This window comes from Artemia franciscana, chromosome 11 (genome assembly GCF_032884065.1).
Source record: "Artemia franciscana chromosome 11, ASM3288406v1, whole genome shotgun sequence".
Classification (NCBI taxonomy): Eukaryota; Metazoa; Arthropoda; class Branchiopoda; order Anostraca; family Artemiidae; genus Artemia; species Artemia franciscana.
The window spans coordinates 39,928,981-39,955,101 of NC_088873.1; the positions used below are offsets into that span (position 1 = coordinate 39,928,981).

The following is a 26,121-nucleotide window of genomic DNA, read 5'->3' on the forward strand; positions in this document are numbered from 1 at the left end:
CGCCCCTCCCCCTCCAAAGCCCCCCCCCCGCGTGCGTAAGTCATTACGCGCCATATTAGTTACGCGTCATTGTAGTTGTGTTCCTTTGTACCACCTGTGAATATAGATAGATATATATATGTTTTAATTACGTAAAACTTGCGAATATACAACATTCTTCGCTGTCCCATTGCCTGTGCTTATAAATAGATTGTCAGGTTTACCGACTCTTGAACATGCAACATATGATTGTCCATGGGAAAAACAACCCGTATTCAGATCTATACCTCATTATTCTAATGATTGCCCTTGAGCTTTGTTGATAATGATTGTTAATCAAACATTCCCTGTGTCCCCGTCGTCATTTATATATCCCCCCTGTGCCCCCCGGCGTCCCCGTTGTAGTTGTGTTTCTGTGTCCTGGTCGTCATTTATATTTCCTGTGTCCCGGTCGTAATTCGTGTCCCGGTGTCCCAGTTTGTAATTTCTCTTTGATTGTCCCGGTCGTCATTTATATTCCCTGTGTCCCGGTCGTCATTTGTGTCCGGGTGTCCCGGTTTGTAATTTCATCAGTCGACAAACATGACGTCAGTCGACACACAAACATGACGTCAGTCGACAGACAGACAAACAACTTATTTTTATATATATAGATAAGTTGTCTGTGTATGTGTGTTTGTGTGTGTGTGTCGAGTGACGTCATGTTTCTGTGTCGACTGACGTCATGTTTGTCAACTGACGAAATTACAGACCGGGACATCGGGACACAAATGACGACCGGAACACCGGGACATCTTCTATCTATCTATCTATCTATATAAAAATAAGTTGTCTGTGTGTGTGTGTGTGTCGAGTGACGTGATGTTTGTGTGTCGACTGACATCATGTTTGTAAACTGACGAATTACAGACCGGGACATCGGGACACAAATGAGGACCGGGACACCGGGACATAGGGAATATAAATGACGACCGGGACACTCAAAGAGAAAGTGACCGGGACACAAGGAATGTTCGATTAGCAATCACCATCAACAAAGCACCGGGACACAAATGAAGACCGGGACACAGGGAATATAAATGACGACCAGGACAAACAAAGAGAAATTACAGACCGAGACATCGGGAAACAAATGAGGACCAGGACAAAAATGATGACCACCGGGACACAGGGAATATAAATGACGACTGCGACACTCAAAGAGAAATTACAGACTAGGACACCGGGACACAAATGACGACCGGGACACAGGAAAATAACTACAACGGGGACGCCGGGGAGCACAGGGGGATATATAAATGACGACGGGGACACAGGGAATGTTCGATTAGCAATCACCATCAACAAAGCTCAAGGGCAATCATCAGAATAATGAGGTATAGATCTGAATACAGATTGTTTTTCCCATGGACAATTATATGTTGCATGTTCAAGAGTCGGTAAACATGACAATCTATTTATATATATATCTATCTATATTAACAGGTGGGACACAGGGACACAACTACAATGGCGCGTAACTAATATGGCGCGTAACGACTTACGCACGTGGGGGGCTTGGGGGGCAAAGCGCCCCCACCAACTAGGTGTTGGGCTAGTTGTATATAACAGCTAGTATATATATATATAAATAAGTTGTCTGTGTGTGTGTGTGTCGAGTGACGTCATGTTTGTGTGTTGACTGACGTCATGTTTGTCGACTGACGTCATTATAAGGATTGAGCTGTATGCGTCATGAAGTTGTTTGTCGACTGACGTCATGTTTGTCAACTAATGAAATTACATACCGGGACACAGATGACGACCGGGACATAGGGACATAACTACAACGGGAACGCCGGGGCACAGGCGGGATATATAAATGACGACCGGGACACAGGGATTGTTCGAATAGAAATTACAGACCAGGACACAAATGACGACCGGGACACCGGGACACAGGGAATATAAATGACGACCGGGAAACTCAAAGAGAAATTACAAACTGGGTTACCGGGACACAAATGACGACCGGGACACAGGGAATATAAATGACGACCGGGACACAGGGACACATCATTAGAATAATGAGGTATAGATCTGAATACGGATTGTTTTTCCCATGGACAATTATATGTTACATGTTCAAGAGTCAGTAAACCTGACAATCTATTTATATGCACAGACAAAGGGACAGCAAAGAATGTTGTATATTCGCATGTTTTACGTAGTTAAAAACATATATATATCTATCTCTATTCACAGGAGGGACACAGGGACACAACTACAATGGCGCGTAATGACTTACGCGCGCGGGGGGGCTTGGGGGGCACGAAGCGCCCCACCAACTAGGTTTTGGGGTGGCGCGAAGTGCAACCCCAAAAGCTATAGGGAATATAAATGACGACCGGGACACTCAAAGAGAAAGCGACCGGGACGTAAGGAATGTTCGATTAGCAATCACCATCAACAAAGCACCGGGACACAAATGACGACCGGGACACAGGGAATATAAATGACGACCAGGACAATAAAAGAGAAATTACAGACCGGGACACCGGAACACAAATGACGACCGGAATACCGGGACACAGGGAATATAAATGACGACCACGACACTCAAAGAGAAATTACAGACTGGGACACCGGGACACAAATGACGACTGGGACAAAGGGAAACAACAACGACGGGGAAGCCGGGGGCACAGGGGGATATATAGATGACGACGGGGACATAGGGAATATTCGATTAGCAATCACCATCAACAAAGCTCAAGGGCAATCATTACGCGCGCGGGGGGAAGGCTTGGGGGGGTGGCACAAAGCGCCCCCACCAACTAGGTGTTGGTGTGCTAGCTAGTATCTAATAATTTCTATTCGTTTTGAGTTTGGTTGTGCACACTTTTGAATAAGAATTTATGCCATAGATGTATCTCAAAAATATAGGTAATCTATAAAAATTCTTAAAGAAAATTAGTGTAAATGTAGAACAGCTTTGAATTACCTATGTCTTCAAAGTTTAATTAAGTAGAGATGACAATATTTACGATGTATATGTTTGACAAGTATTCTTTCAAAAAAAGGGCAAAGAATCTGCTTGCCCTTACAAACAAAAACAAATAACAATCGGCATGAGTAATTACACTTTATACTCACAGGCCATTAGCCCCAGAGTTCTAAAACTACCAATTAACTTGCAAAAATTAGTATTATCCCTGACCATTCATTGTTTTATTTTGGTCAATTTTGAATACCCATTATTGATCAAGCTTTGTTCTTTTTCCCTTTGCTACAAATAGTCTACTAATGGCCCTTGTCTGTTAATAGTCTGGTAAGATTAGGAAAGACGCCAGGAAATACTCTCCCATCGTATGGCTTATACCCTACACGATTCGAATGCATCTTGAAAGTTTTCAAACCTGTTAGGCTATCCTTCATGAAACGTTCCGCTATTAAAGTATTTCGCACTTATTATGCCACTGTTGTTACCTACTATTCTCACAATGCGTATTGCCTTAAAATAATTATTTACACTAAATATATTTCAGAGGCTTCCGAAATCGTTCTCCTCATCGAGCTCCATTAACACTTTTAACAAATCAGTGCACTCCGAATACTAGATCGAAAACCAATCAGAAGCCTACCCTTTCTTTTGACAAGAAAAAGAGAGATAAAACACCAACTGAGCGGAATCTGTCAATACCATCGGTTGATGACCTTCTAGGATCACCGAAACGACGCTTAGGACGTACCAAGTCCATTAAAGTAGATACACCTGAGAGGGCAAACTTTTTTAAAGAAGGAGAGCTAACTTCCGACTGTGCTTCTATACTTGGAAAAGGAAGTTTTGGAACGGTTTTTTCGGGAAAATACCATAGTAAGTTTTTCTTATTTCTATATAGGGGGAGGGGGGTATTACACGTTTTTTTAGAATTATCATGGTTTGGATTGCTCAAATAATGAATATTGCACCCAATGTTTCAAAATTTCCCAAAGTTTTCTTCCGAATCGGGGGGGGGGGGAGAAGAGACTAACGGAATATTATACACCTATAAGTGTAAATACATATGACAGAAGGAAAAAGAGTGCTATGAATGATGTATCTTAATTCAAAAATACACTTTTCACATTTCAATGTTGGACTACTGGGTTCTCTCCGACTGTGCTTCTTACTTGGAAAAGGAAGTTTTGGAACAGTTTTTGTCGGGAAAATGCCATAGTAAGTTTTTCTTATTTCTATATAGCTAAATTCGATGCAAATCGCCATCTCTCCAGCCCAGATTTCTTTAATGGATTATTATTTAAAAGTCATAATTTTGGTTAAATTCAGATTTTAATTAATAAAAACTATTCGCTAATACTATTCATCCAAATTCGACCGTCTGGGGGGGGGGTGGGGGACGGTTAATTTGAAAAAAAACTAAAAAAAAATTAGGTATTTTTAACTTACGAACGGGTGTTCAGATCTTAATAAAATTTAATATTTAGAAGGACCTTGTACTTTAGAGCTCGTATTTTAAGTCTCGACAAGATCCGGTGACATTGGGGGGAGTTGGAGGGGGAAACCAGAAATCTTGGAAAACGTGAAAATTGGGGCACCTTTATCTTACGAATGGGTGATCGGATCTTAATGAAACTTGATATATAGCAAGATATTATGTCTCAGATGCTCAGTTTTCAATTTGAATCAGATCCGGGGACATAGGGAGTTGGAGGGGGAAACAGAATTCTTGGAAACTGGAAATCTTGAAAAATGCTTTCAGTTGAGAGATCGCAATGAAACTTGATGGGAAGAATAAGCACAAGTTATAGATACTTGATTGACATACTTGGAACGGATCCATTCTCTTTGGGGGAGTCGGGAGGTATTAATTTGGATAAATTAGAAAACTTGAGGTATTTTTAACTTAAGAACGGGTGATCGGATCTTAATGAAATTTGATTGGCCGTGCTAGGACGATGAAAATTGGTAGGTGTGTCAGGGAGCTGCACAAATTGACTTGATAAAGTCGTTTTCCCCGATTCAACCATCTGGGAGGGGGGCTGAAGGGGGAGGAAACATTAAAAAATGAGGTATTTTTAACTTACGATTGGGTGATCGGATCTTAATGAATTTTGATATTTAGAAGGACCTCGTGACTCAGAGCTCTTATTCTAAATCCCGACCAGCATTAAGGCTCTGATTTTCCTTTTAAATCTATCTATTGATTCTTAGAATTTTGCAAAGCTTATACCATATGAGCTCTTGGCTCTTCCGACCTCGTCACAAGTGCTATATGAGCTCTTGTTTTTGTTCATTTTTTGTTGTTAAATTGTTTACTCCTCTGGCCAAGGAGGTCAGAGGAGAAAAATCCTCTTTTCTTGCCATTGAGTGAGACTATGCTTAAGTTGTTTTGTTGTAAATTTATCGTTGAATCTTAAGTATTTTTGAACCACACCTTTCCATGACAATAAATATCAGTTCAAATAGGGATAAATCCTTTTATTAGAGAGTGAAAAAACAATAAAAAACACTGGATATTTCGATCGCATATACAGTGACCGTCATCAGAAGAATACTCATCAGCATATTGTATGTATATATGACGGTATGACGGTTATATATGACGCAGTATACATGATGGTCATAATTGTTGTTGGATTGTTTGCTGATGAGGGTCACTGTATGTTTGAACTATAATTTGTTATATGGAATATTGTTGGCAATTGTGGGAATTTTTCTCAAGGAGGTTTGTACTACCTCAGAAACTTTTAGCAGCACCGAGCTCCCCAGTTGAGGCTGACACACCAGCTGCCTCCAATCCTACTAATAAAAGTTTTACTCTTTAACGCCTCTCGTAAAGTTTGGTTTATTCCTTTCGTAATAATTTTTTCACCTTATTTGGGGGATGACCTGCTTTTTGCTTGATCCCAGATGGATTCATGTCAGATGAGACTCATGTCTCAGAGTTCTTATTTCAAATCCCGACCAGATCTGTTGACATTGGGGGAGTTGGAGGAGGAAACCGGAAATCTTGGAAAATGCTTAGAGAGGAGAGATCGGGATGAAACTTGGTGAGTCGAATAAGCGAATGTTGTAGATACGTGATTGACGTAACCGGACTGGATCCGCTCCCTTTGGGGGAGTTAGGGGGTGGGGTTCAGTGCTTAGGAGAGTTGGGTGCTTTTGGACGTGCTAGGACGATGAAAATTGGTAGGCGGGTCAGGGAGCTGCACAAATTGACTTGATAAAGTCTTTTCCCCGATTCGACCATCGGGGGGGGCTGAAGGGAGAGGGAAAATTAGAAAAATTGAGGTTTTTAACTTACGAGTGGGTGATCGGATCTTAATGAATTTTGGTATTTGGAAGGACCTCATGACTCAGAGCTCTTATTTTAAATCCCGACCGGCATTAAGTTTCTAATTTTCCTTTTAAAGCAATCTATTGATTCTTAGAATTTTGCCAGAGCTCATACCATATGCCCTCTTGGCTCTTGTTCATTATTAAATAAAAAAACTAGTTTTTATTTAACTGAAAGTAAGGAGCGACATTCTCTCTTTGACTCTTTCTCTCAATTCTACTTTATTAAACAGTAAAAAACATTAGCGTAAAGAGCGGGGTGTTGAGAAGGAAACAGTCCCTTTCATACACGGACTAATTTCTGTTCGTTTTCAGTTTTAATGTCGCTCCTTACTTTCATTTAAAAAAACTGGTTTTTTATTTAATTTCTGAAGGTTTTAGAATTAATGCATGTTTGATTTTGGCTCATCGCACATGAATTATTAAAATGAAATTTGCATATTAATCCATTTTTTGGCTAAAGGGCTTTCTCTTAGTTTTGATCAGACGATTTTGAGAAATAAGGGCTGGGGAAGGAGGCCTAGTTGCCCTCCAATTTTTCAGTTGCTTAAAAAGGCAACTAGAACTTTTAATTTTTAATGAACGTTTTTATTAGTAAAAAATATATGTAACTTAAGAATTAACTTACGTAACACACTTCTATATTCTTATATTTTTATTATGTATATGAGGGGGTTTGTCCCCTTGTTAATACCTAGCTCGTTACACTAAAGCTTAAGTTTCGTGCCAATTCTTTAAGAATGACCTCCGAATCAGAAAGGCCGTAGAATAAACAGTTGAAATTACTAAAAACACTTTAGAATAAAGAGCGAGGAATTTGAGAGGAGAAGAGCCTCTCGTATGCGTAATAATCTCTGTTTGTTTTGAGATTTAATGCTACTCCTTACTTTCAATTGAAAAAAAACTGTTTCATGTTTATTTTTTCATTTCTTTTCATAGTAATGCTAGAAAATCCTGCGCCCTTTTCATTGAATTTCTCTTCCCCCATGATAAATTCCTCCAAGGAAAGATCCTCCCATATAGCCCCCTCCCCTCAACCCCCCAAAAAAAATCCCCCTGAAAACTTCTGTACACTTCCCAATAACCATTACTCTATATAAACACAGGTCAAAGTTTGTAACTTGCAGCCCCTCCCCTGGGGACTGTGGGGGAGTAAGTCATCCTCAAAGACATAGTTATTATTGTTTTTGGCTATGCTGATCAAAATGGCTATATCAAAATTTTTATCCGTTGATTTTGGGAAACAAGTGAGCGTGGGAGGGGGCCTAGGTGACCTCCAGTTTTTTGGTCACCTAAAAAGGGCACTAGAACTTTTCATTTCCGTTAGAATGAGCCCTTTTGCGACATTCTAGGACCACCTGGTCGATACGATGACCCCTGGGAAAAAAAGAAAAAAAAACAAATAAACACGCACCCATGATATGTCTTCTGGCAAAAAAATACGAAATTCCACATTTTCGTAGATAGGAGCTTGAAATTTTTGCAATAGGGTTCTCCATAAGCTAGACGAAAATAGCGACGAAGACCACACTGCCTTTCCATAACAAACAAATACAACGTAGAGACAATAGGGAAAATTTTTTCAAGACAATGGAAATTATTTATGTAGATATTTCGGCCCTATGTCCAAGGGCCGTCTTAGTATAAAGAATTAATGAGTATTCCCCCAAGTCCCTGTTCAAAGAAATATTTTTATTTATTTTGAGATTAATTTCAATTGATTCTCGAACCACCTGTTTTATTCCCAAATCATTACTAATGAGTGAAGAGTTTTCAAAAAGTATCATGTGGGACGGATTATTAAATATATGCCAACCTAGAGCAGAATCAAAGGAGTTGTTGGAATTATTTGAAATTAAGGCCTTGTCTATGTCTTTTTTATGCTGTTGTAACCTTTTGTCTAGATTCTGATGGGTCCTGCCGACATAGTATTTTCCGCAATCACAGGGTATTTGATAGACCCCTCTTTGGCGAGTAACTGGGGTCTTATCTTTACCCGAATTTAAGAAATTGATGATTTTAAAATTATTAGTAAAAACTACGTACAGATTATTTTTTGTGCAAATATTTTTTAATTTTGTTGTAATCTTTGGGATATACGGAAGATAGACAATATTTGAGGGCTTATCAGTAGCCTCACATTGTGAAGTATCTTCTTCGATTTTACAAGAATGTCTTTTTATTCTACGGCTAATTATTTTATTTACAAAAGGAATGGGGTATCCATTACCAAAAAGAATATCTCTGATAAAATTTATTTCTGCATTTATATATGAATGGGAGCAAATAGTTAGGGCACGATCAATGAGGGAAGTTACAACTGCTCTTTTAACTTGTGGGGGGTGATTTGAATTAAAGTGAAGATATCTATTGTTTTGTGTTGGCTTTCGATATATAGTAAAATCCAGTTCATCAGCATTACGAATAATTAATACATCTAAAAACGGTAGTTTATTTTCAATTTCAACTTCAAGGGTGAACTGCAAATTTCGGTCATAAGTGTTAAGATGATCTAAGAAGCCCCGAAGTTCAGCTTCCCCATAATTCCAAAGTGAAATTACGTCATCCATATAACGACCCCAATAGACATGTTTTAGAAAATAAGAATTCAATGCCCAATTCTCAAGATTCTCGACGTAAATATTTGCTAGTAGCCCGGATAAAGGTGCCCCCATGGGTAACCCATTTTTTTGCTGATAAAAAGAATCGCGAAATTGAAAATACATAGAAAACTTATTACAAATTTTAACAAGAGTCATTAAAACTTCACAATCAATTCCTGTCGCTGAAGTCTCGATCAAGTGGTAATTTTCTTCTATTTTGTTTTTTAATAATTCCTCTGAAATAGTTACATCTATATTTGTATACATGGAAACAATGTCGAAACTACTAACTATTGTGTTTTCTGAAATACCTGTGTTGCTAAGTTTTTTAACCAAATCTGCCGAGTTATGAATATAGGAATTTTGAGAATACAATAAAGGTTTGAAAGCTGCACAAAGCCATTTTCCAATATTGGCAGCGGGAGCTTTAGTACAAGCTACAATAGGTCTTAAGGGAATACCCTGTTTATGTACTTTTGGTAAACCGTAGAGTTTAGGACAGAAACTACCAAAGAAACTACGTATAGTTGTGGGTGATTTTACCATTTTGTTTTAGCTGCTTTAATTCATTTATAATATTATTAGTGAACTGATCAGTAGGATCATGAGTTATTGTTTGATATGTAATTGTGTCATTTAAGGTGGATCTCCGAGGATTGAAGCCAATGCTATTTTCCTATAGCAGTGAAATGCGTATTAACAACAGACACGAGCAGATTCTTTGATGAAAAAATTACTGTGGCTTTATTGAAAGCTTTGACATGAATAGGCCGAATAAATTTGCATTTTTTTTCTTTAGAGCTTCATAAAAAATTAATTAGTGGGGACACCTCTAATTTTTAAAAGTAGCAATAAAATTACTTTTAGAAGACGTAGAGAACTGTAAAGTAGCCTCTCCATTTGCCACAAGATTTAAAAAATTTTGGCCGTGATTTTTTTTTTTTTATTATCATCAGTTTCCTTTAAAATTTGTCATTTAAGATATTCTTCCTTTACTGTTTAAAAGGGTTGTACTAATCATATAGCCTTGATTTTTGTGTCGTTTTGTAGATCTTATACCGACAAATAATCCCAAAGATTGTTAAGTTTGTAGTTATAACAGATGATTTTTAGCAATAATTCTTAGTATTCAACATTTCCTCCTTTCTCATTGGCTTAAGCACTCCTTGAGGGGTTTGCCAGAATATCATTAAGAATGTTGACATCTCCTTAGCATTAAGACCAGATTTAAAAGGAAGTTGAAAACATGTATAATTGGCAACAACACCTTGAGGCAATATCATTTTAACACCATACGAATTGGAATTTGTTAGGTTACAAAGCAGATAACAGTTTGGCTTTACAAGTAAAGAAACACCGATTGTAGGCCTATAAAATGTATGAACATTATTTTTAAAAAGAATATTATTCTTAAAAACACATCATTTTAAACATTATTGGCCTTTAAAAGTAAAGAAACACCGATTGTAGACCTATAAAATGCATGAACATTATTTTTAAAAAAGAACATTATTCTTAAAAACACATTATTTTAAACATTATTGACCTTTAAAAGTAAAGAAACACTGATTGTAGGCCTATAAAATGTATGAACATTATTTTTAAAAAGAACATTATTCTTAAAAACACATTATTTTAAACATTATTGGCCTTTAAAAGTAAAGAAACATCGATTGTAGGCCTATAAAATGTATGAATATTATTTTTAAAAAGAACGTTATTCTTTAAAACACATTATTTTAGACATTATTGGCTCTTAAAAGTAAAGAAACGCCGATTGTAGGGCTATAAAATATACGAACATTATTTTTTTAAATCTAAAGTTGTATTCGTCGGATATTCGTCCATTTTAGTTCCACGGGATCTCATTTTATTCCTAATAGTGCCGTATCTTAGAATATTTTGGTTTTTCCCCGTCATCTCATATAGTTGATGATTTATAAGCTCGTTCATAAATGACTGATTACCCCGGTTCGGAACCGGGGTAATCATATACTTTGCTTTACGGAGTAATGCATATACTTATTAAATTAATGTCATTTAAAGTGATATGTTCCTGAAGGTACATAATAAACATTAGGCACCCTTGCCCTGTGGTCATAAATACAGGTAAGGGAGGAAGGAAACCCCTTAGGGGTATTTAATAAATTTTTGAAACTACTTATGTTTATATACTATTCATCAAAAACAAGAGCTAAGAGCTCATATGGCACTTGTGACAAGGTCAAGAAGAGCCAAGAGCTGATATGATAGGAGCTCTAGCAAAATTCTAAGAATCAATAGATTACTTTAAAAGGAAAATCAGAGGCTTAATGCTGGTCGGGATTTAAAATAAGAGCTTTGAGATACAAGGTACTTCTAAATATCAGAATTCATTAAGATCCGATCATCCACTCGTAAGTTAAAAATACCTCAATTTTTCAAATTTTTCCTCTCCCTTCAGCCCTCCAGATGGTCGAATCGGGGAAAACAACTGTAACAAGTCAATTAGTGCAGCTCCCTGACATGCCTACCAATTTTTATCGTCCTAGCACGTCCAGTAGCACTAAACTCACCAAAGCACTGAACCACACCACCTAACTCCCCCAAAGAAAACGGATCCAGTCCAGTTACGGCAATTACGTATCTACGCCGTTTATAAGCGTTTTCCAAGATTTCCAGTTTCCCCCTCCAATTCCCCCCCAATGTCAAAAGATCTGTTCGGGATTTGAAAGAAGAGCTCTGAAACCTGATTTTCTTCTAATTATAAAATTTTATTAAGGTCTGGTCACCCATTCTTAAGTAAAAACACCTCAATTTTTCTAATTTTTCCAAAATAACAACTTCTAGCTCCCTCAACGAGAACGGATCCGTACCAGTAATGCCGCCCCCCCCCCTAATGACACTGAATCTGGTAGGGATTTAAAATGAGAGATCTGAGTTTCGAGGTCCTTCTAAATATGAAATTTCATAAGTTAAAATACCTAATTTTTTCTATTTTTTAGAATTAACCCTCCCTCCCCCAACTCCCCCAAAGAGAACAGATCTGTTCCAGTTATGTCAATCCCGTTTCTAAGACTTGTACTTAGTTTCACCACCAAGTTTCATCCCAACCCCTGTACTCTAAGCATTTTCCAAGATTTTAGGTCCCCCCCCAACTTCCTCTTCACCGGATCCGGTCAGGATTTAAAATAAGAGCTCTGAGACGTGATATCCTTCCAAATATCAAATTTCTATAAGATCCAATCTCTCCTTCGTCACTCGAAAATACCTTATTTTTTTTTATTTTTCAGAATTAACAATCCTCCTCCCAACTCCCCCGAAGACAGCAGATCCGTTCCAGTTATGTCAATCTCATACCTAGGACTTACGATTATTTTTACCACCAGGTTTCATCCCGATCCCTCCACTCTAAGCGTTTTCCATGATTTTAGGCTCCCCCTCCCATCTCTCCCCCAATGTCACCGGATCCGGTCGGAATTTAAAATAAGAGCTATGAGACACGATATCTTTCCAAACATCAAATTTCACTGGGGTCTGATGACTCTTTCCTAAGTTAAAAATACCTCATTTTTTCTATTTTCTCAGAATTAACCCCCCCCCCCCAACTCCCCCAAAGAGAGCGGATCCGTTCTAGTTAGGTCAATCGTGTATCTAGGACTTGTGCTTACTTTTCCCATCAGGTTTCATCCTGATCCCTCGACTCTAAGCGTTTTCCAAGATTTTAGGTTCCCCCCTCAATTCCCCCAATTTCACCGGATCCAGTTGGGATTTGAAATAAGAGCTCTGAGACGCAACATTTTTCCAAACATCAAATTTCGTTAAGATCCCGTCACCCGTTCGTAAGTTAATAACCGGCCGAATTAACCGGCCCCCACCCCCTCCAGATGGTCAGATCGGGAAAATGACTATTTCCAATTTAATCTGGTCCGCTCCCTGATACGCCTGCCAAATTTAGCTGTCCTAGCTTACCTGGAAGTGCCTAAAGTAGCAACTAAATCTCAACGTAATTAGAGTTTATTTATCAACATGGTTTGGACTTCGACAGAATGCTGAAATTTCTCAAATAGAATTTACTTACTAATATTTATATGCTATTCACCAACACTAATAGTTAACCTATAATAGTCTACTATTCAAACAACCCTAATAGGTTAAGGTTAATAATACTGCTACTAATACATTATGACCCCTAAACAATCTCTATACTATTCGCATGTCAATGCTCTTCACATGTCAATGAAAAATCCACTTTCAATATTCACTTTCAGTGTCGGACCAAGTAATTTTCTCACATCCACTGTCTTCTGGCTCCAAAGTCCGTTTCATTCCGCGATTTGCTGCAGCCCGGACTAAGGCAGGCTCTCTAAGTGGCATGTTCCTAATCAATCGCGAGTCTAATATCTCCGTAAGTGTAAACAATCGCTCCAAAACTCCTGAAGCTTTGGTAATATAAACAAAAAATACTCTTTTGATCTCGGAATAGTTAAAATTTCCACATCATGCTCATGGTGATATACCACCAAGTGACATTCTTCTTGATTGGTGATTTCTAGCTAACCTTGAATTTGAGCATAGTATTTGTGATTTTTCTTTAACTCCAATTTTGAATTGTGTGACCATAGGAAAAAGTTCTTTACCAATCCTTTTTGGGATGCCACTTCCCTTATGGTCATTCCTCTGGGAATATTATGGACAGTCTTCACTTCAACTGGTGTGCCGTTTTCTAAGCGACCATCAAGAGAAGCTCCAAGAAACTGGATATTTGGATGAATGAGTAGTCCCATTTGATCTCCTTTTATTAATGATACTCCCTATCTCTGCTCGTACGCCGTCAGTGCAATAGCCTCCAGTAGAATTCCCCTAAGCATTGGAATAGATTTGAAATTAGAATTAATTCGGATATTCTTGACTATGGGTGCGGTTGGAGTATTTTTTTTTTCGAGAAGCTATTCTATGAAAATAAGTGGCAGTAATCCTTTTGCTCCTCTCAAATATCTAGTTATCATTTTGCCCCTTTGTGTTTACGTAGATCTCCTGCAGTTTGGCTCCATCCAGATTCATATTTTTTGCAACATAATCAGCCTTTGCGATTTCAAATTCCTCTGGATTCATATCAGGCTTGTTGCAATTTGGTCCGTAATTTTGATCACCTTTAGGCAAACTCTGATTCTCTTTCTTTTTGGCCAGAAATCTCCCACCCATGGTTGCGTAATATCTTTTTTTATTTGTTTTTGTCCGTTTCCGAAGATTAGAAGTTTTCACCGTGTATTCTTTTGTTATTTTGCAAGGACTGTAGCCAAATATTTTTTTCCATGTAGAAGATTGCCATTTCGGGCCCAAGGAGTAGAATAGGCTTGCTCCACTTGTCCTAGCATGGTATGACCAACATTTCGAGCGGCTTATTTGTTTTCCGCCGACGAATTTCACTGCAACAGACATATAATTCTCGGCAAGATTGGTCGTTGCATCGTTTCTTAATAAGTCCGCTTTTTTACAAATATTTTTACATCCTCCAAAATAGTTTTCGGAAGGTTATTATAGCGGTTCTCCACAGTTTCTAAGACCCCATTCTTTTTGGCACAGCCAGAATCACACTGTTTATGATTACCAAACACATGCTCTGGGCCTCTTCGTAAGAGTTGTCTTAGATTTTCGGCAGACCCACCATCAGCCGAGTTCTTTTTCATTGCACCTCGTAGATTTTTGGTTAGCTTTAGAATTATGTCATTTGAAAGAAATTTGCTGTGCATCCCTTTTTTTGTCTTCACAACATTATGGAGGTATTTTGTATAGTTCTTGGTCACGTGATTGGCACATTCTTCTTTTTTGATATATGATCCGTATGAAACACTTTGTCTTAGCTTGTAAAAAACACTAGAATCGCCGTCTCCGATGTATTGTAAATACTGAAGGCTATGCATGGCTTCAGTTTGGCGAAAACCTTCAACAAGAATGTCGGTTAAGTAATATTTTATGGTCGTTTTAAGTTTTAATGTTGATCATTACTTCCAGTTGAAAAAAAATATTTTCTCATTGTCTTTTTATAAATGATGCTAGAAAATCCTACGACCCCTTCATGGAAATTCTCTTCCCTCATGAAAAATTCCTCCATGGAAAGATCCTCCCACGTAACCTGCCCCCTCCCGACCCACCCTAACCCCAACACAAAAAAGTCCCCCTGAAGACGTCTGTACACTTCATAATTAACAACTACTATGTGTAAACAATGGTCTAAGTTTATAAGTTGCCGCCCCTCCCCCGGGAACTGAGGTGGATTTAGTCATCCCCAAAGACATATTTATTAGGTTTTTGACTGAGTTAAACAGAATGGTTATCTCAAAATTTTGATCCGGTGACCTTGGAGAAAAATGTGCGTTGGAGGGGGCCTCGGTGCCCTCCAGTTTTTCGGTCACTTAAAAAGGACACTAGAACTTTTAATTTACGTTAAAATGAACCCTCTTGCGACATTCTAGGACAACTAGGTCGATACAATCACCCCTGAGGAAAAAACAACAAAGAAAAAACAAAAAATACGCACCCGTCATCTGTCTTCTCGCAAAAATACAAAATTCCAACTTTTTTATGATAGAGGCTTGAAACTTCTACAGTAGGGTTCTCGGATACGCTGACTCTGATGGTGTGATTTTGTTAAGATTATGTGACTTTTAGAGGGTATTTCCGCCTATTTTCTAAAATAAGGCACATTTTCTCAGGCTCGTAACTTTTGACCGGTAAGACTAAACTTGATGAAACTTATATATTTAAAATCAGCATTAAAATGCTATTCTTTTGATGTAACTGTTTGTATCAAAACTTCGTTTTTTAGAGTTTTGGTTACTATTGAGCCCCTTCGCTCCTTACTACAGTTCGTTACCACGAACTGTTTGAAAATGTAACTTGTACATGAATATAAGTAATATAATCTACAATAACGTTGGAATAGAACTTACCAATGTCTCAGGTTTTCCCATCCTTTATTTGTTCTTATTTTTTTTCTGCCCATTGTGAAAATTCAAATGCTAAACTGTTATCTGACTTGTAACCAACCAAATTTCAATGGTCAGCTGTTACCAATTAGACACGTGAAAAAAAAATTTAAATTCCCTTTAAATCTGGTCGTAATATTTAACAGTATTTAAATATTCTGGTACAACCCTCAAGAGAGCAATTAAGCCAATGAGAAAGGAGAAAATCTCGTTGCGTATTCAATGCTATAGGAAATAGAATTTGCTTCAAACCTCGGAGATCCACCTTAAATGCGAAAGAATTTTGTTATCATAGTCTGTTGTATTCATGACAACAAGTGAATTGCTTTGGTCTGCTTTAGTTATTATAATAGAAGGATCTTTTCGGAGATTAGATAGTATTTTTATGTCATGCAAATTTTCCGGTGTGGAATTGGTAGGAGGCTTAAACTTTTTTTTGGCTACTATAGAGGATATTTATTAGACCAGATCTAACTTCATCCGGGCTAGAGACAGAAGGATAGTGTTTATGCAAAGCGGACTCTAGAGAGGAAACTATATCTGCCACAGGAACCTGTTTCGGTAGAAAAGAAAATTTTGGACCTTTTTCAAGTGTTTCGATTTCCTGGGGTTCCAATGTTTTAGAAGAGAGGTTAACGATAGCAGGCCCAGGAGTGAATCTTGGAGAGTAAATACGGTTTCTCATCGAAGATTCATTTCGTAAGGCTTCTAATTTTTTATAGAGGCGTTCCTTGGACAAGCGAAAATCGTGGCTAAACAAAGTCCTTTCTAATCTAACAACTTGAGCAAAATCAACGGTGGATAGGTTTTCCAGCAAAAAAGTTTCCAACGATTTTCTCTCTGAAGAAATAATGTGTCGTTTCTGTTTTTTGTCCTTAATAATATGGACTAGGGTTTTCATTAAGATTCTATGACTTTTAGGGATTGTTTCCCCCCTATTTTCCATTATATTTTATTTAGTTAGGGGGGAACCTAAAATCTTGGAAAACGATTAGAGTGGAGGGATCAGAATGAAACTTGGTGGGAAAAATAAGCAGAAGTCCTAGATACGTGATTGACATAATCGGAACGGATCCACTCTCTATCGGGGAGTTGGGGGGGGAGGGTTAATCCTGAAAAATATGAAACAATGAGATATTTTTAACTTACGAAAGTGTGATCGGATCTTAATGAAATTTTATGTTTGGAAGGATGTTGTGTCTTAGAGCTCATATTTTAAGTCCCAACAGGATCCAGTGACATTGGGGGGAGTTGGGGGGATCGGGATGAAACTTGGTGGGAAGAATAAGTCGAAGGTACGTGACTGACATAACCGAACCAGATTCACTCTCTTTGGTGGAGTTGGAGGAGGGAGTAATTAGGAAAAAAATTGAACAAATGAGGTATTTGTAACTTACGAACGGGTGATCAGATCTTAATGACATTTGATATTTAGAAGGATCTTGTGCTTTAGAGCTCTTATTTTAAATCCCGAACAGATATGGTGGCGTTGGGGGGGGGTGGAGGGGGAATCCGGAAATCTTGGAAAACGTGAAAATCGAGGTATCTTTATCTAACGAATGGATGATCGGATCTTAATGAAACTTGATATATAGAAACATCTTATGCCTCAGATGCTCCATTTTCGATTCGAATCGGATCTGTGGACATAGGGGGTCGGAGGGGAGGGGGGAACAGAAATCTTGGAAACTGAAAATCTTGGGAAACGCTCGAATCTTAATGAAATTTTATATTTAAAAGGACCTCGTAACTCAGATATCTTATTTTAAATCCCAACTGGATCCAGTTTCATTGGGAGAGGGGGAACCGGAAATCGTGGAAAACACTTAAAGTGGAGAGATCGGAGGGGGGTACGGAGATATACAGGGGTACCATATTACGAATTATTCATCAATCTTAATGAAACTTGATATATGGAAAAAAATTTGGTCGCAGATGCTTCATTTTCAGTTCGAAACGGATCCGCAGACATAGGGGGTTGGAGGGGGAAAACAGAAATCTTGGAAACCGGAAATGTTGGAGAACACTTAGAGTGGAGAGATCGGGAGACGAACTTGGTGGGAAGAATAAGCACAAGTCCTAGATACGTGATTGACATAACCGGACTGAACCCGCTCTCTTTGGAGGAGCTGGAGGTTTTTAGTTTGGAAAAATTAGAAAAATTGAGGTATTTTTAACTTAAGAACGGGTGACCAGATCTTAATGAAATTTGATATTTAGAAGGAACTTATGTCTTAGAGCTCTTATTTCAAATCCTGACCAGATTTGTTGACATTGGGGGGAGTTGGAGGGGGAAACCAGAAATCTTGGAAACCGCTTAGAGTGGAGAGATTGGGATGAAACTTGGTTGGTAGAATAAGCAAATGTCGTAGATATATGATTGACGTAACCGGACTTGATACGCTTTCTTTAGGGGAGTTAGGGGGTGGGGCTCAATGCTTTGGCAAGTTTGGTGCTCCTGGACGTGCTAGGACGATAAAAATTGGTAGGCGTGCCAGGGAGCTGCACCAATTGACTTGATAAAGTTGTTTTGCTGGATTCGACCATCTAGAGGGAGAAGAAAGAGGCTGAGGCCTCTACTTACGAGTGGGTGATCGGATCTAAATGAATTTTGATATTTAGAAGGACCTCGTGACTCAGAGCTCTTATTTTAACTCCCGACCGGCATTAAGCCTCTGATTTTCCTTTTAAATTAATCTATTGATTCTTAGAATTTTACTAGAGCTCATATGAGCTCTTGGCTCTTGCTTTTTAAGCAAGATACTTCGTGTAAAAGGAGCTGTGGCAGAAACTTCGAAAAGGACTCATTCGACTGAAAATTGAAAGTCCTAGTGCTATTTTTGAGAGTAAACAGTAATTGGAGGCTGCTAGTCGCCCCCGAACGCTCTTTATATCCCTACATACTATCAAGATTTTGAAACAACCATTTTTTCAGCATAGTTGAAAGGTCCAGTGATTATGTCTCCGAAGATTTTACCCCCCCCCCCCTGGGGGGGGGGAAGAAGTTAGGTTTGTTGCTCATAGTTAAAATTTTAGCTTTTTATGAACTAAATTGCCGTATAAACTTTGGCTGAGGCTCAATCAACTGGAGATCAAAAGTTCTAGTGCCGTTTTTAAGAGTCAACCGTAATCGGAGGGCAACTTGGTCCGCATCGTTCTATTTACCTTAAATGGATCTGGTCAAAACGTTGATATAGCCATAGCCATTTTGTTCAAAATGGTCCAAAAATCATAGAAAAAGACCTTTAGGTTTGACATAACACCCCAGAGCCATGGGCAAAAATTGGAAGCTGTGCCCAGGAGGTGTATAAGGTTTTATGGAAGGGGCTGTCATGTAAACTTTGGCGAAGGCTCACTTCATTGGAAATTGGAAGTTCTACTTCTCTTTTTAAGAGTAAAAAGTGATCCAAGGGCAACTATCTCTCCCCCCCCCATATACCCTCATTTCTCAAATGTGTTCGATCGAAATTTTGAGATAGTCATATTGCTCAAAATAGTCCAAAGATCATATAACAATGCCAACAGGATTGGATAAAACTCACAGAGTCCAGGAGCAAGGGTTGCAAGCTATACCCTGGGGGCAAATGGGGTTTCATGGAATGGGCGGTCGCACAAGCTTTTGAGAAGGTTCATTTGATAAGAACCGACATTTCTAGCGCATTTTAAAGGGTCAAAAGTGATTAGAGCTCCTTCTGGAACTCCCTCATTTCCCCAAACACATCCTATTAAAGCTCTTTAGATTTGTTTTTGGGTAACATTTATTTATTGATGGTGATTTTTGGTTTAATGGAGCTCTTTACTTTTATTTGTAAAATTTATTTTGTGGAAAAAATATTTTTAAAGTATAAAAAGCAAAGTCAACGCTTTGGTCATCTTATGTAACTTAAAAATTAAACAGTTCGTGCTTACGAACTGTAGATAAGGAGTGACTCAGCACAAGAGTAACTGAAACTGTAAAAAGTAGAATTTTTGATAACAATAGGCACATCAAAAGAATTGTCTTTTTATGCTGATTCTAAATATGTATGTATGTATGTATTTATTTATAACCCATCATACAAAATAATAAAGTGATGGAGTACATTGAAAAAAAGGAAAAAAAAAGAAGAAAGAAACAACATATCGTAATTACATTCTAAAATACAAACAAAAATAATTCCACGTCAAAAAACAACATTTTGCCATTCATGGCCGGTTTGCTTATTGCGCATGTGTACATTCAGCTCAGCTAACTTTGCACACGGGTCAGACAAGCTATATTTTTTCATCAAATAGGAGTTACGGGTCCACGGAGGAACTCGCAACAGAAACTTAGCAAATTAAACGGTACTAAATACACAATGGTAAAACGGTACTAAATACATAATATGTGGCAGGACAACACTATTGTAAATTCTCGCAAGATGGGCTCTATTCAAATGAAACTGAGAACTAACAATTGTACCATATGCACGACGGATTTTCGTTTCCATACTTTCTAGCATCAATAGCCTAGTTTTCTTCAGATTTTTTCCAATAGGAAGGCCAAGATATTTCAACTTAACACAAGGCTTTACTTCTGTACCATTCAGATCTTTTTACATATCTCCAAAAAACATTTTTCTAGCCCACTGAGAGTCCTACTAATATTGAAAACGTCGTCTGCATAACATAATATCGACAAATCAGTACCTTTATATATACAGCACGAAGAAAGTTGGCACTGAGCTGGAAGCGTTGCATTATTATAAACCGTGAGAGAAGTAACGGCACCCTGCTTAACCCCGATATGAATTTGTATATCATCAGTCAGCAAATTGCTTCCAGGTATAAGTATTTTTGCTTTCAAATGGCGGTACATGTACAAAAGAGGTCTAACTAAGTCTAGCCATACACCACGGTTCAAAAGCTCATTCATTGCTTGGGGATGCAACAACCAATCAAATGCTTCACTAACATCGTATGTTCCAAGCGCTAGAGTACCACCGGATTTATCAGCATCGATCAACAAATTGCACACACATTTTAGAGCATGGAAGCAACCAAGCTTAGGCTGGAAGCCAAACTGGTGAGGAGGCATGTAACAGATAGAACGTAGGCTATTAATTATAAGTAATTCAAACACCTTCGCAAAAACGAAGGTGTTTCCCTTTTTTTTAAATCGGTGAAATAAGACCAACGCAAAAAGAATCTGGAACTATACCACAGCAAAAATGATTTGGTACAACAAAGAAAGATGACACATAAGCTTATCAGACCCATTTTGTAAATGAAGGGTGCATATGCCATCATAGCCCATGGACTGTCTTTTGTTAAGCTTTCGTATAACATCACGTAATTCACTGCAAAGGTACCCGGTCCAGGAGTATGTAAGCGATTATTTAAATCCGTTTCAAATTTCTTGAGGATGTTAACGTCAGGTTCGGAGAACTGACTTTTGAAATATGAATGCCACTGGTACTCACTAATTGTAATTTTGCTTTCCCGAGTTTTATTATTTGCCAAACGAGTTTTCCATAACTTATTAGGGTCATTCGCGATCGATTCCGCAATTGCAACAATTTGGCCAACCTGGTGAGCTTTGAGCTCCTTCTGAAAGTGGCGCTTAGTAAGTAACCGTAAAGTATTTACAACTCCTTTTCTAGGTTTATCACAATCATTCCACAGACGTAACCAAAATTTAGAGGAGTGACAAGCGGATTTGAGGCTCTCGTTACTGGACCATCCAAATTTTTCGGTTCCAGATCTACACGCTCTCACTGGGACAGCGAATTTTTCGGTATTTTTTAGAGCGTGGGTAATCTGCGCACAATAAAAATTCAGTTCAATACGAATGTCAGACTTGTCCATATCAGGTTGCCGTTGGAAAAGTTGAAACAAAAGTTTGATTTTATCTAGCATGAAGTCACACTCTTCTTGGAAGATATCCTTATCAATCTTGTCTCAAGATTTAACACGTAAAAATTTAGATTTCCTTTTGGCAAATTCAGAAGAGGGAGTATCTCGGACGGGGATCGACAGGAACAAAGGGATATGGTCACTATATTCACCTTCCAAACCGATTTTCACAAAAAGATCTGGATTGGGAGGATAGAGAAAGACTACATGGTCAATATTAGAAGTGTTTCCAGAAGTTGAAATAAACGAATAATTTCGGTCTTTCGGTACAATCGAGTAACCGGTTGGTAGAATAGATAGAAACGTTTCAGCTCTAGCACTTGAATTCTCAAGTAGATCACAGTTAAAGTCTCCAATAAGTATACACTTTCTGTTCATCTTCTCGATCTTTTTTAAGAGTTTGGCCACCTTTCTGCAAGCAATAGCAAATTTTCTTTCAGAAGCTTCGTCCCTGTAATTGGTTGGAAGATAAAGATTGACTATTACCAGGTTATCAACCGTCACAGCAAGATAGCAATCACACATTTCAAACAATTATGATTGAAAAGTTGTCAGGACGGCTAAATCACCGCTTGGCCTTCCTTTAGCTTTAAATCTTCTTACAGGGAAGAGATGTACTGTTACATTAGAGGAAGGGCATAAAAGCTGAGAATTCAAATCTGTCAAAAAGTGTTCCTGAATACAGATGACACTAAAGGATTCGCATAACTTTTCCAGGGCTGGTAGTTTATCAAGAATGCCTCCGTTAATATTCCATGAGATAATAGAAAGAAAACCATCAATATTCATTGAAAGCTGTTAGATTTGTACCGTTCAGCAGTCAATTTCCGATTTTCGGGGCAGGACACTGAATAACATGAGTGACCCGAAGCTTTGCACACAACACATCTTTTCTTCTGCATGCATGGCTGCTCTTTGGTACTTTAATGGTCGGAGCCTGCGCACTGGGAACAGACCTCAGCATTATGACAATCGACCGCCAGATGTCCTACACGGTGGCATTTGAAACAACGGCGCGGTAATGTTTGAAAAACATCAATACGAAAGCATTCAAAACCGATCTTGAGAGGTTCCTTCATATTAGCCTCCAAGGCTTCTTTTGACGGGAAATAAAGTCTAAAAGTGCGGGACTGACCGATCTGCTCAGCTTTTTCGCAGGATGGGATCAACTTAGCCACATCTTCTGCTTTAAAATCATTTGGGACAAATCGCAGAACTCCTCTTTGATTCGACGCTTGTTTCAACTGGACTATTTCCTACCTTCATGGCATTAGCAATCTTTTCAGCGGAATCCTTTGATTTGACTATTACTTTCCACTCGTCCTTATTTTTCTTGAGCTCTACTATATCGTCACTTAGCTCTCCACATGTAGTCAGAATAACGTCCTTACGGGCGTTGGGAGATTCAAGAGACTTCGGATATAAAAAAAAAAAATTTCAGGTTCAATGCTTTCCATCAAAAGTTATGAGAATGTGCTATGTCCTATGTGCGCTATTTTTGAAAAAAGGGGGAACCCTCCCTAGGAACCGTGTTTGCTTGTTTTATTTTTTTCCTAGGGGTGGTTGTACCGAACCAACAGTCCTAGAAAATCAAAAAGGTTTTTTTTTTAAAAAATGAAATGAAAAGTTCTGATGCCCTTTTTAAGCGACCAAAAAAATCAGAGAGCAAAGCCACACTCCGACATCTCTTTTCCGCCCAAAGTCTGTCGATCAAAACTGTTGAGATACCCACTTTGTTCAGTATAGTTTAAAGGCAAAACAACCCTAAGGCCCCCGGGGAAAGGCTGCAAGTTAAAAAATTTGCCCATGGTAACATATAGTATTTATTATTGGAAGGTATACAAGACAATTCATTTTATTTTTTTTTAAATAAAATTTTATGATTTTATGTAAATTTTATGTAAAGGGAATTATCTAAGGGGGGAATTTTCTGTTGGGTGAGAAGTTTCTGAGGATGTGCTTTGAAGGAGAAAAGTTACAATTTGCCGCAATTCCTATAAGAAATTTGACAAAACACAAAATCGCAAAGAAAAGAAGAACAAGGACAATAAGCAGCCAGTGAAAAAAAAAATGAAAATTATGCAAATATTTCGGTCAAGACCTCCACTTGACCGTCCTCAGTGCAGAATAAACTGATAGAAATATAAAAAAAAAACTTAAAACAAAACACAAAACTAAAATATGATGACCCTTGCTCAGTAACGGCGAAAGGGTAATTGAATATAAAAACACAAGTCTAAATGACATTTCACAATCTCTCAATTTTACTTACAGCAATCTTAAAGGCTAATCGCTTTCCAGGTAGATTATAATCAGATATTTTATTTGACTGTGCAACAAAAATTTTTAGATGTATGTCAACGATCAGAATTAATAATTCTGTCATAAATGTCATAATTTTACCCTGATAATGGGTTTACCCATGGGTGCGAGCCTTTCACCATTTTTGGCAACTTATTATTCGTAATTTATTGAAACTTCGGCTTTTGAAAATTTTCTTCTGAAACACCGGTTCTGGGGTCGGTTTGTGGATGATGTTATTTCTGTGTGGGATCATGGAGAGGAGTCACTTAACTCCTTCTTGACTCATTGAACACTTTGAACCCTAACTTTCAGTTCACTTTAGAACTAGAAGACAACCATAAACTTCCTTTTCTAGATATATTAATTTTCAATAAGTCTCCTAGCCTCGAATTCTCCATTTATAGAAAGCCTACGCATAACGACAGGTATTCATATTTTTTCTCTAACCACTCTCACTGCATAAAAAGAGGAGTAGTTATTCTTTGGTTTACCGAGTTATTAAAATAGGCTCGGAGTCTCACATAGTCTTCGAATTGAACTACATTAAAGACATTTCATTTTGCAATGGATACCCCATAAAATTACTTGAAACGAAAAAGAAGTCATCAAATCTACAAATCCTAACAGATATTTTTCACTGTTCTACCCTACATTCCAAAACTGAGCGACAAACGAAAAGAATCCTTAAAAAACATAAACTTAATGTCACCTTTAACCATACAAATTACTTCGGATATGACAGGGGATGCTTCCTCATTAACGCCCCGCTCTTTACGCTAAAGTTTTTACTGTTTTAAAAAGTAGAGTTAAGAGAAAGAGTCAAACTTTAGTGAAAGTAAGGAGCAGTATTAAGACTTAAAACGAGCAGAAATTATTCCATAAATGAACGAAGCTGCCCCGGCTTCAATAAACGCTCTTTACGCTATAATTAGATCTTTTATACCAATTCTTAAAGAATGACTCCTGAAACACAAGGCCCGTTTAACTAGAACAAGGAACTTTTTTAAAAAATCTTTAAAGCTTATTGCGAAGAGGGGTGTATTGAGGAGGGGTGTTGAAGCAGTCCTCCTGTTATACGGAATAATTTCTGTTCGTTTTAAGTACACTCCCCGTCAGTTTCTCTCCAGACAGTTCCTTCCTCGCTGAAAATTCCCTCCCAGTAAAATTTCTTGCGGACAATAAGCCTGAAAAATTATCTTCAGAATACTTTCCTTTGAAAAAGACTTAGATCTCTAATTGGTTACTTTATCACTCCGAAAATACCCCTTTCCGTGTTTTTTCCAGAAATCAAAACACACGGAAAATTACCGCCAAATATTTCATCCACAACATCTCCACATGTAAAATTGAGTTGGCAAAGAAAATGTAAGACAATTAAAAAGGATTTTGTACAATAATTCTGTCAAATAACCCCCTCAATTTGCCTGAAAAACTCGTCCCCCCGGGGATATCCATCCCAAAGGAAGATTCACCTAAAGGAAATCCACCTCAAGCACAAAATTCTGACAGAAAAATGTCTGTATGCTTCCCAATAACAAATGCTATACGTAAACAATAGGCAAATTTCATAACTTAAAGGCCTCTCTCAACAGACTGTGGTGATTTTTTTTACCCCTAAGGACATAGTTATTTGATCTTTCAACAATAATGACCAAAATACTATCACAAAATTATGATCAGATAACTTTGGGAAATAAATGAGCGTTGGAGGGGGACCAATTGCCCTCCAAACTAAAAAAGGACACTAGAATTTCTTATTTCCGTTCAAATTCGCCCTCTCCCGATCTTCTAGGACCATTATTGGAATATAATTGCCATTGGGGAAAATAAATAGATAAATAAAAAAAAACACGCATCCTTGATCTGTTTTCTGGCAAAAACAGCAAAATGCAACTTTTTGTGTATAGGAGTTTGAAACTTCTGCAACAGAGTGTACACTTTTGTACGCTAAACCTGACACTGTGATTCTTATCAAGATTTCTTGTATTCTAGGGGGTGTCTCCCCCTTCCCTATTTCGAAAATCAGGCACATTTTTTCACGCTCGTAACTTTTGAGGGAAGTTACGATAAC

The 26,121-nt window shown here is 38.0% G+C and overlaps 1 protein-coding gene across 1 annotated transcript in view; it reads left to right on the top strand.

The window, feature by feature from the left end:
* The first annotated feature begins 3,496 nt into the window (after positions 1-3,496).
* Positions 3,497-26,121, top strand: part of LOC136033216 (serine/threonine-protein kinase mos-like) — a 70,339-nt gene continuing 47,714 nt past the window's right edge. The window contains exon 1 of the mRNA XM_065713926.1: positions 3,497-3,835. The gene's annotated coding sequence lies outside the window, so the exon portion shown is untranslated. The remainder of the gene's footprint in view (positions 3,836-26,121) is intronic.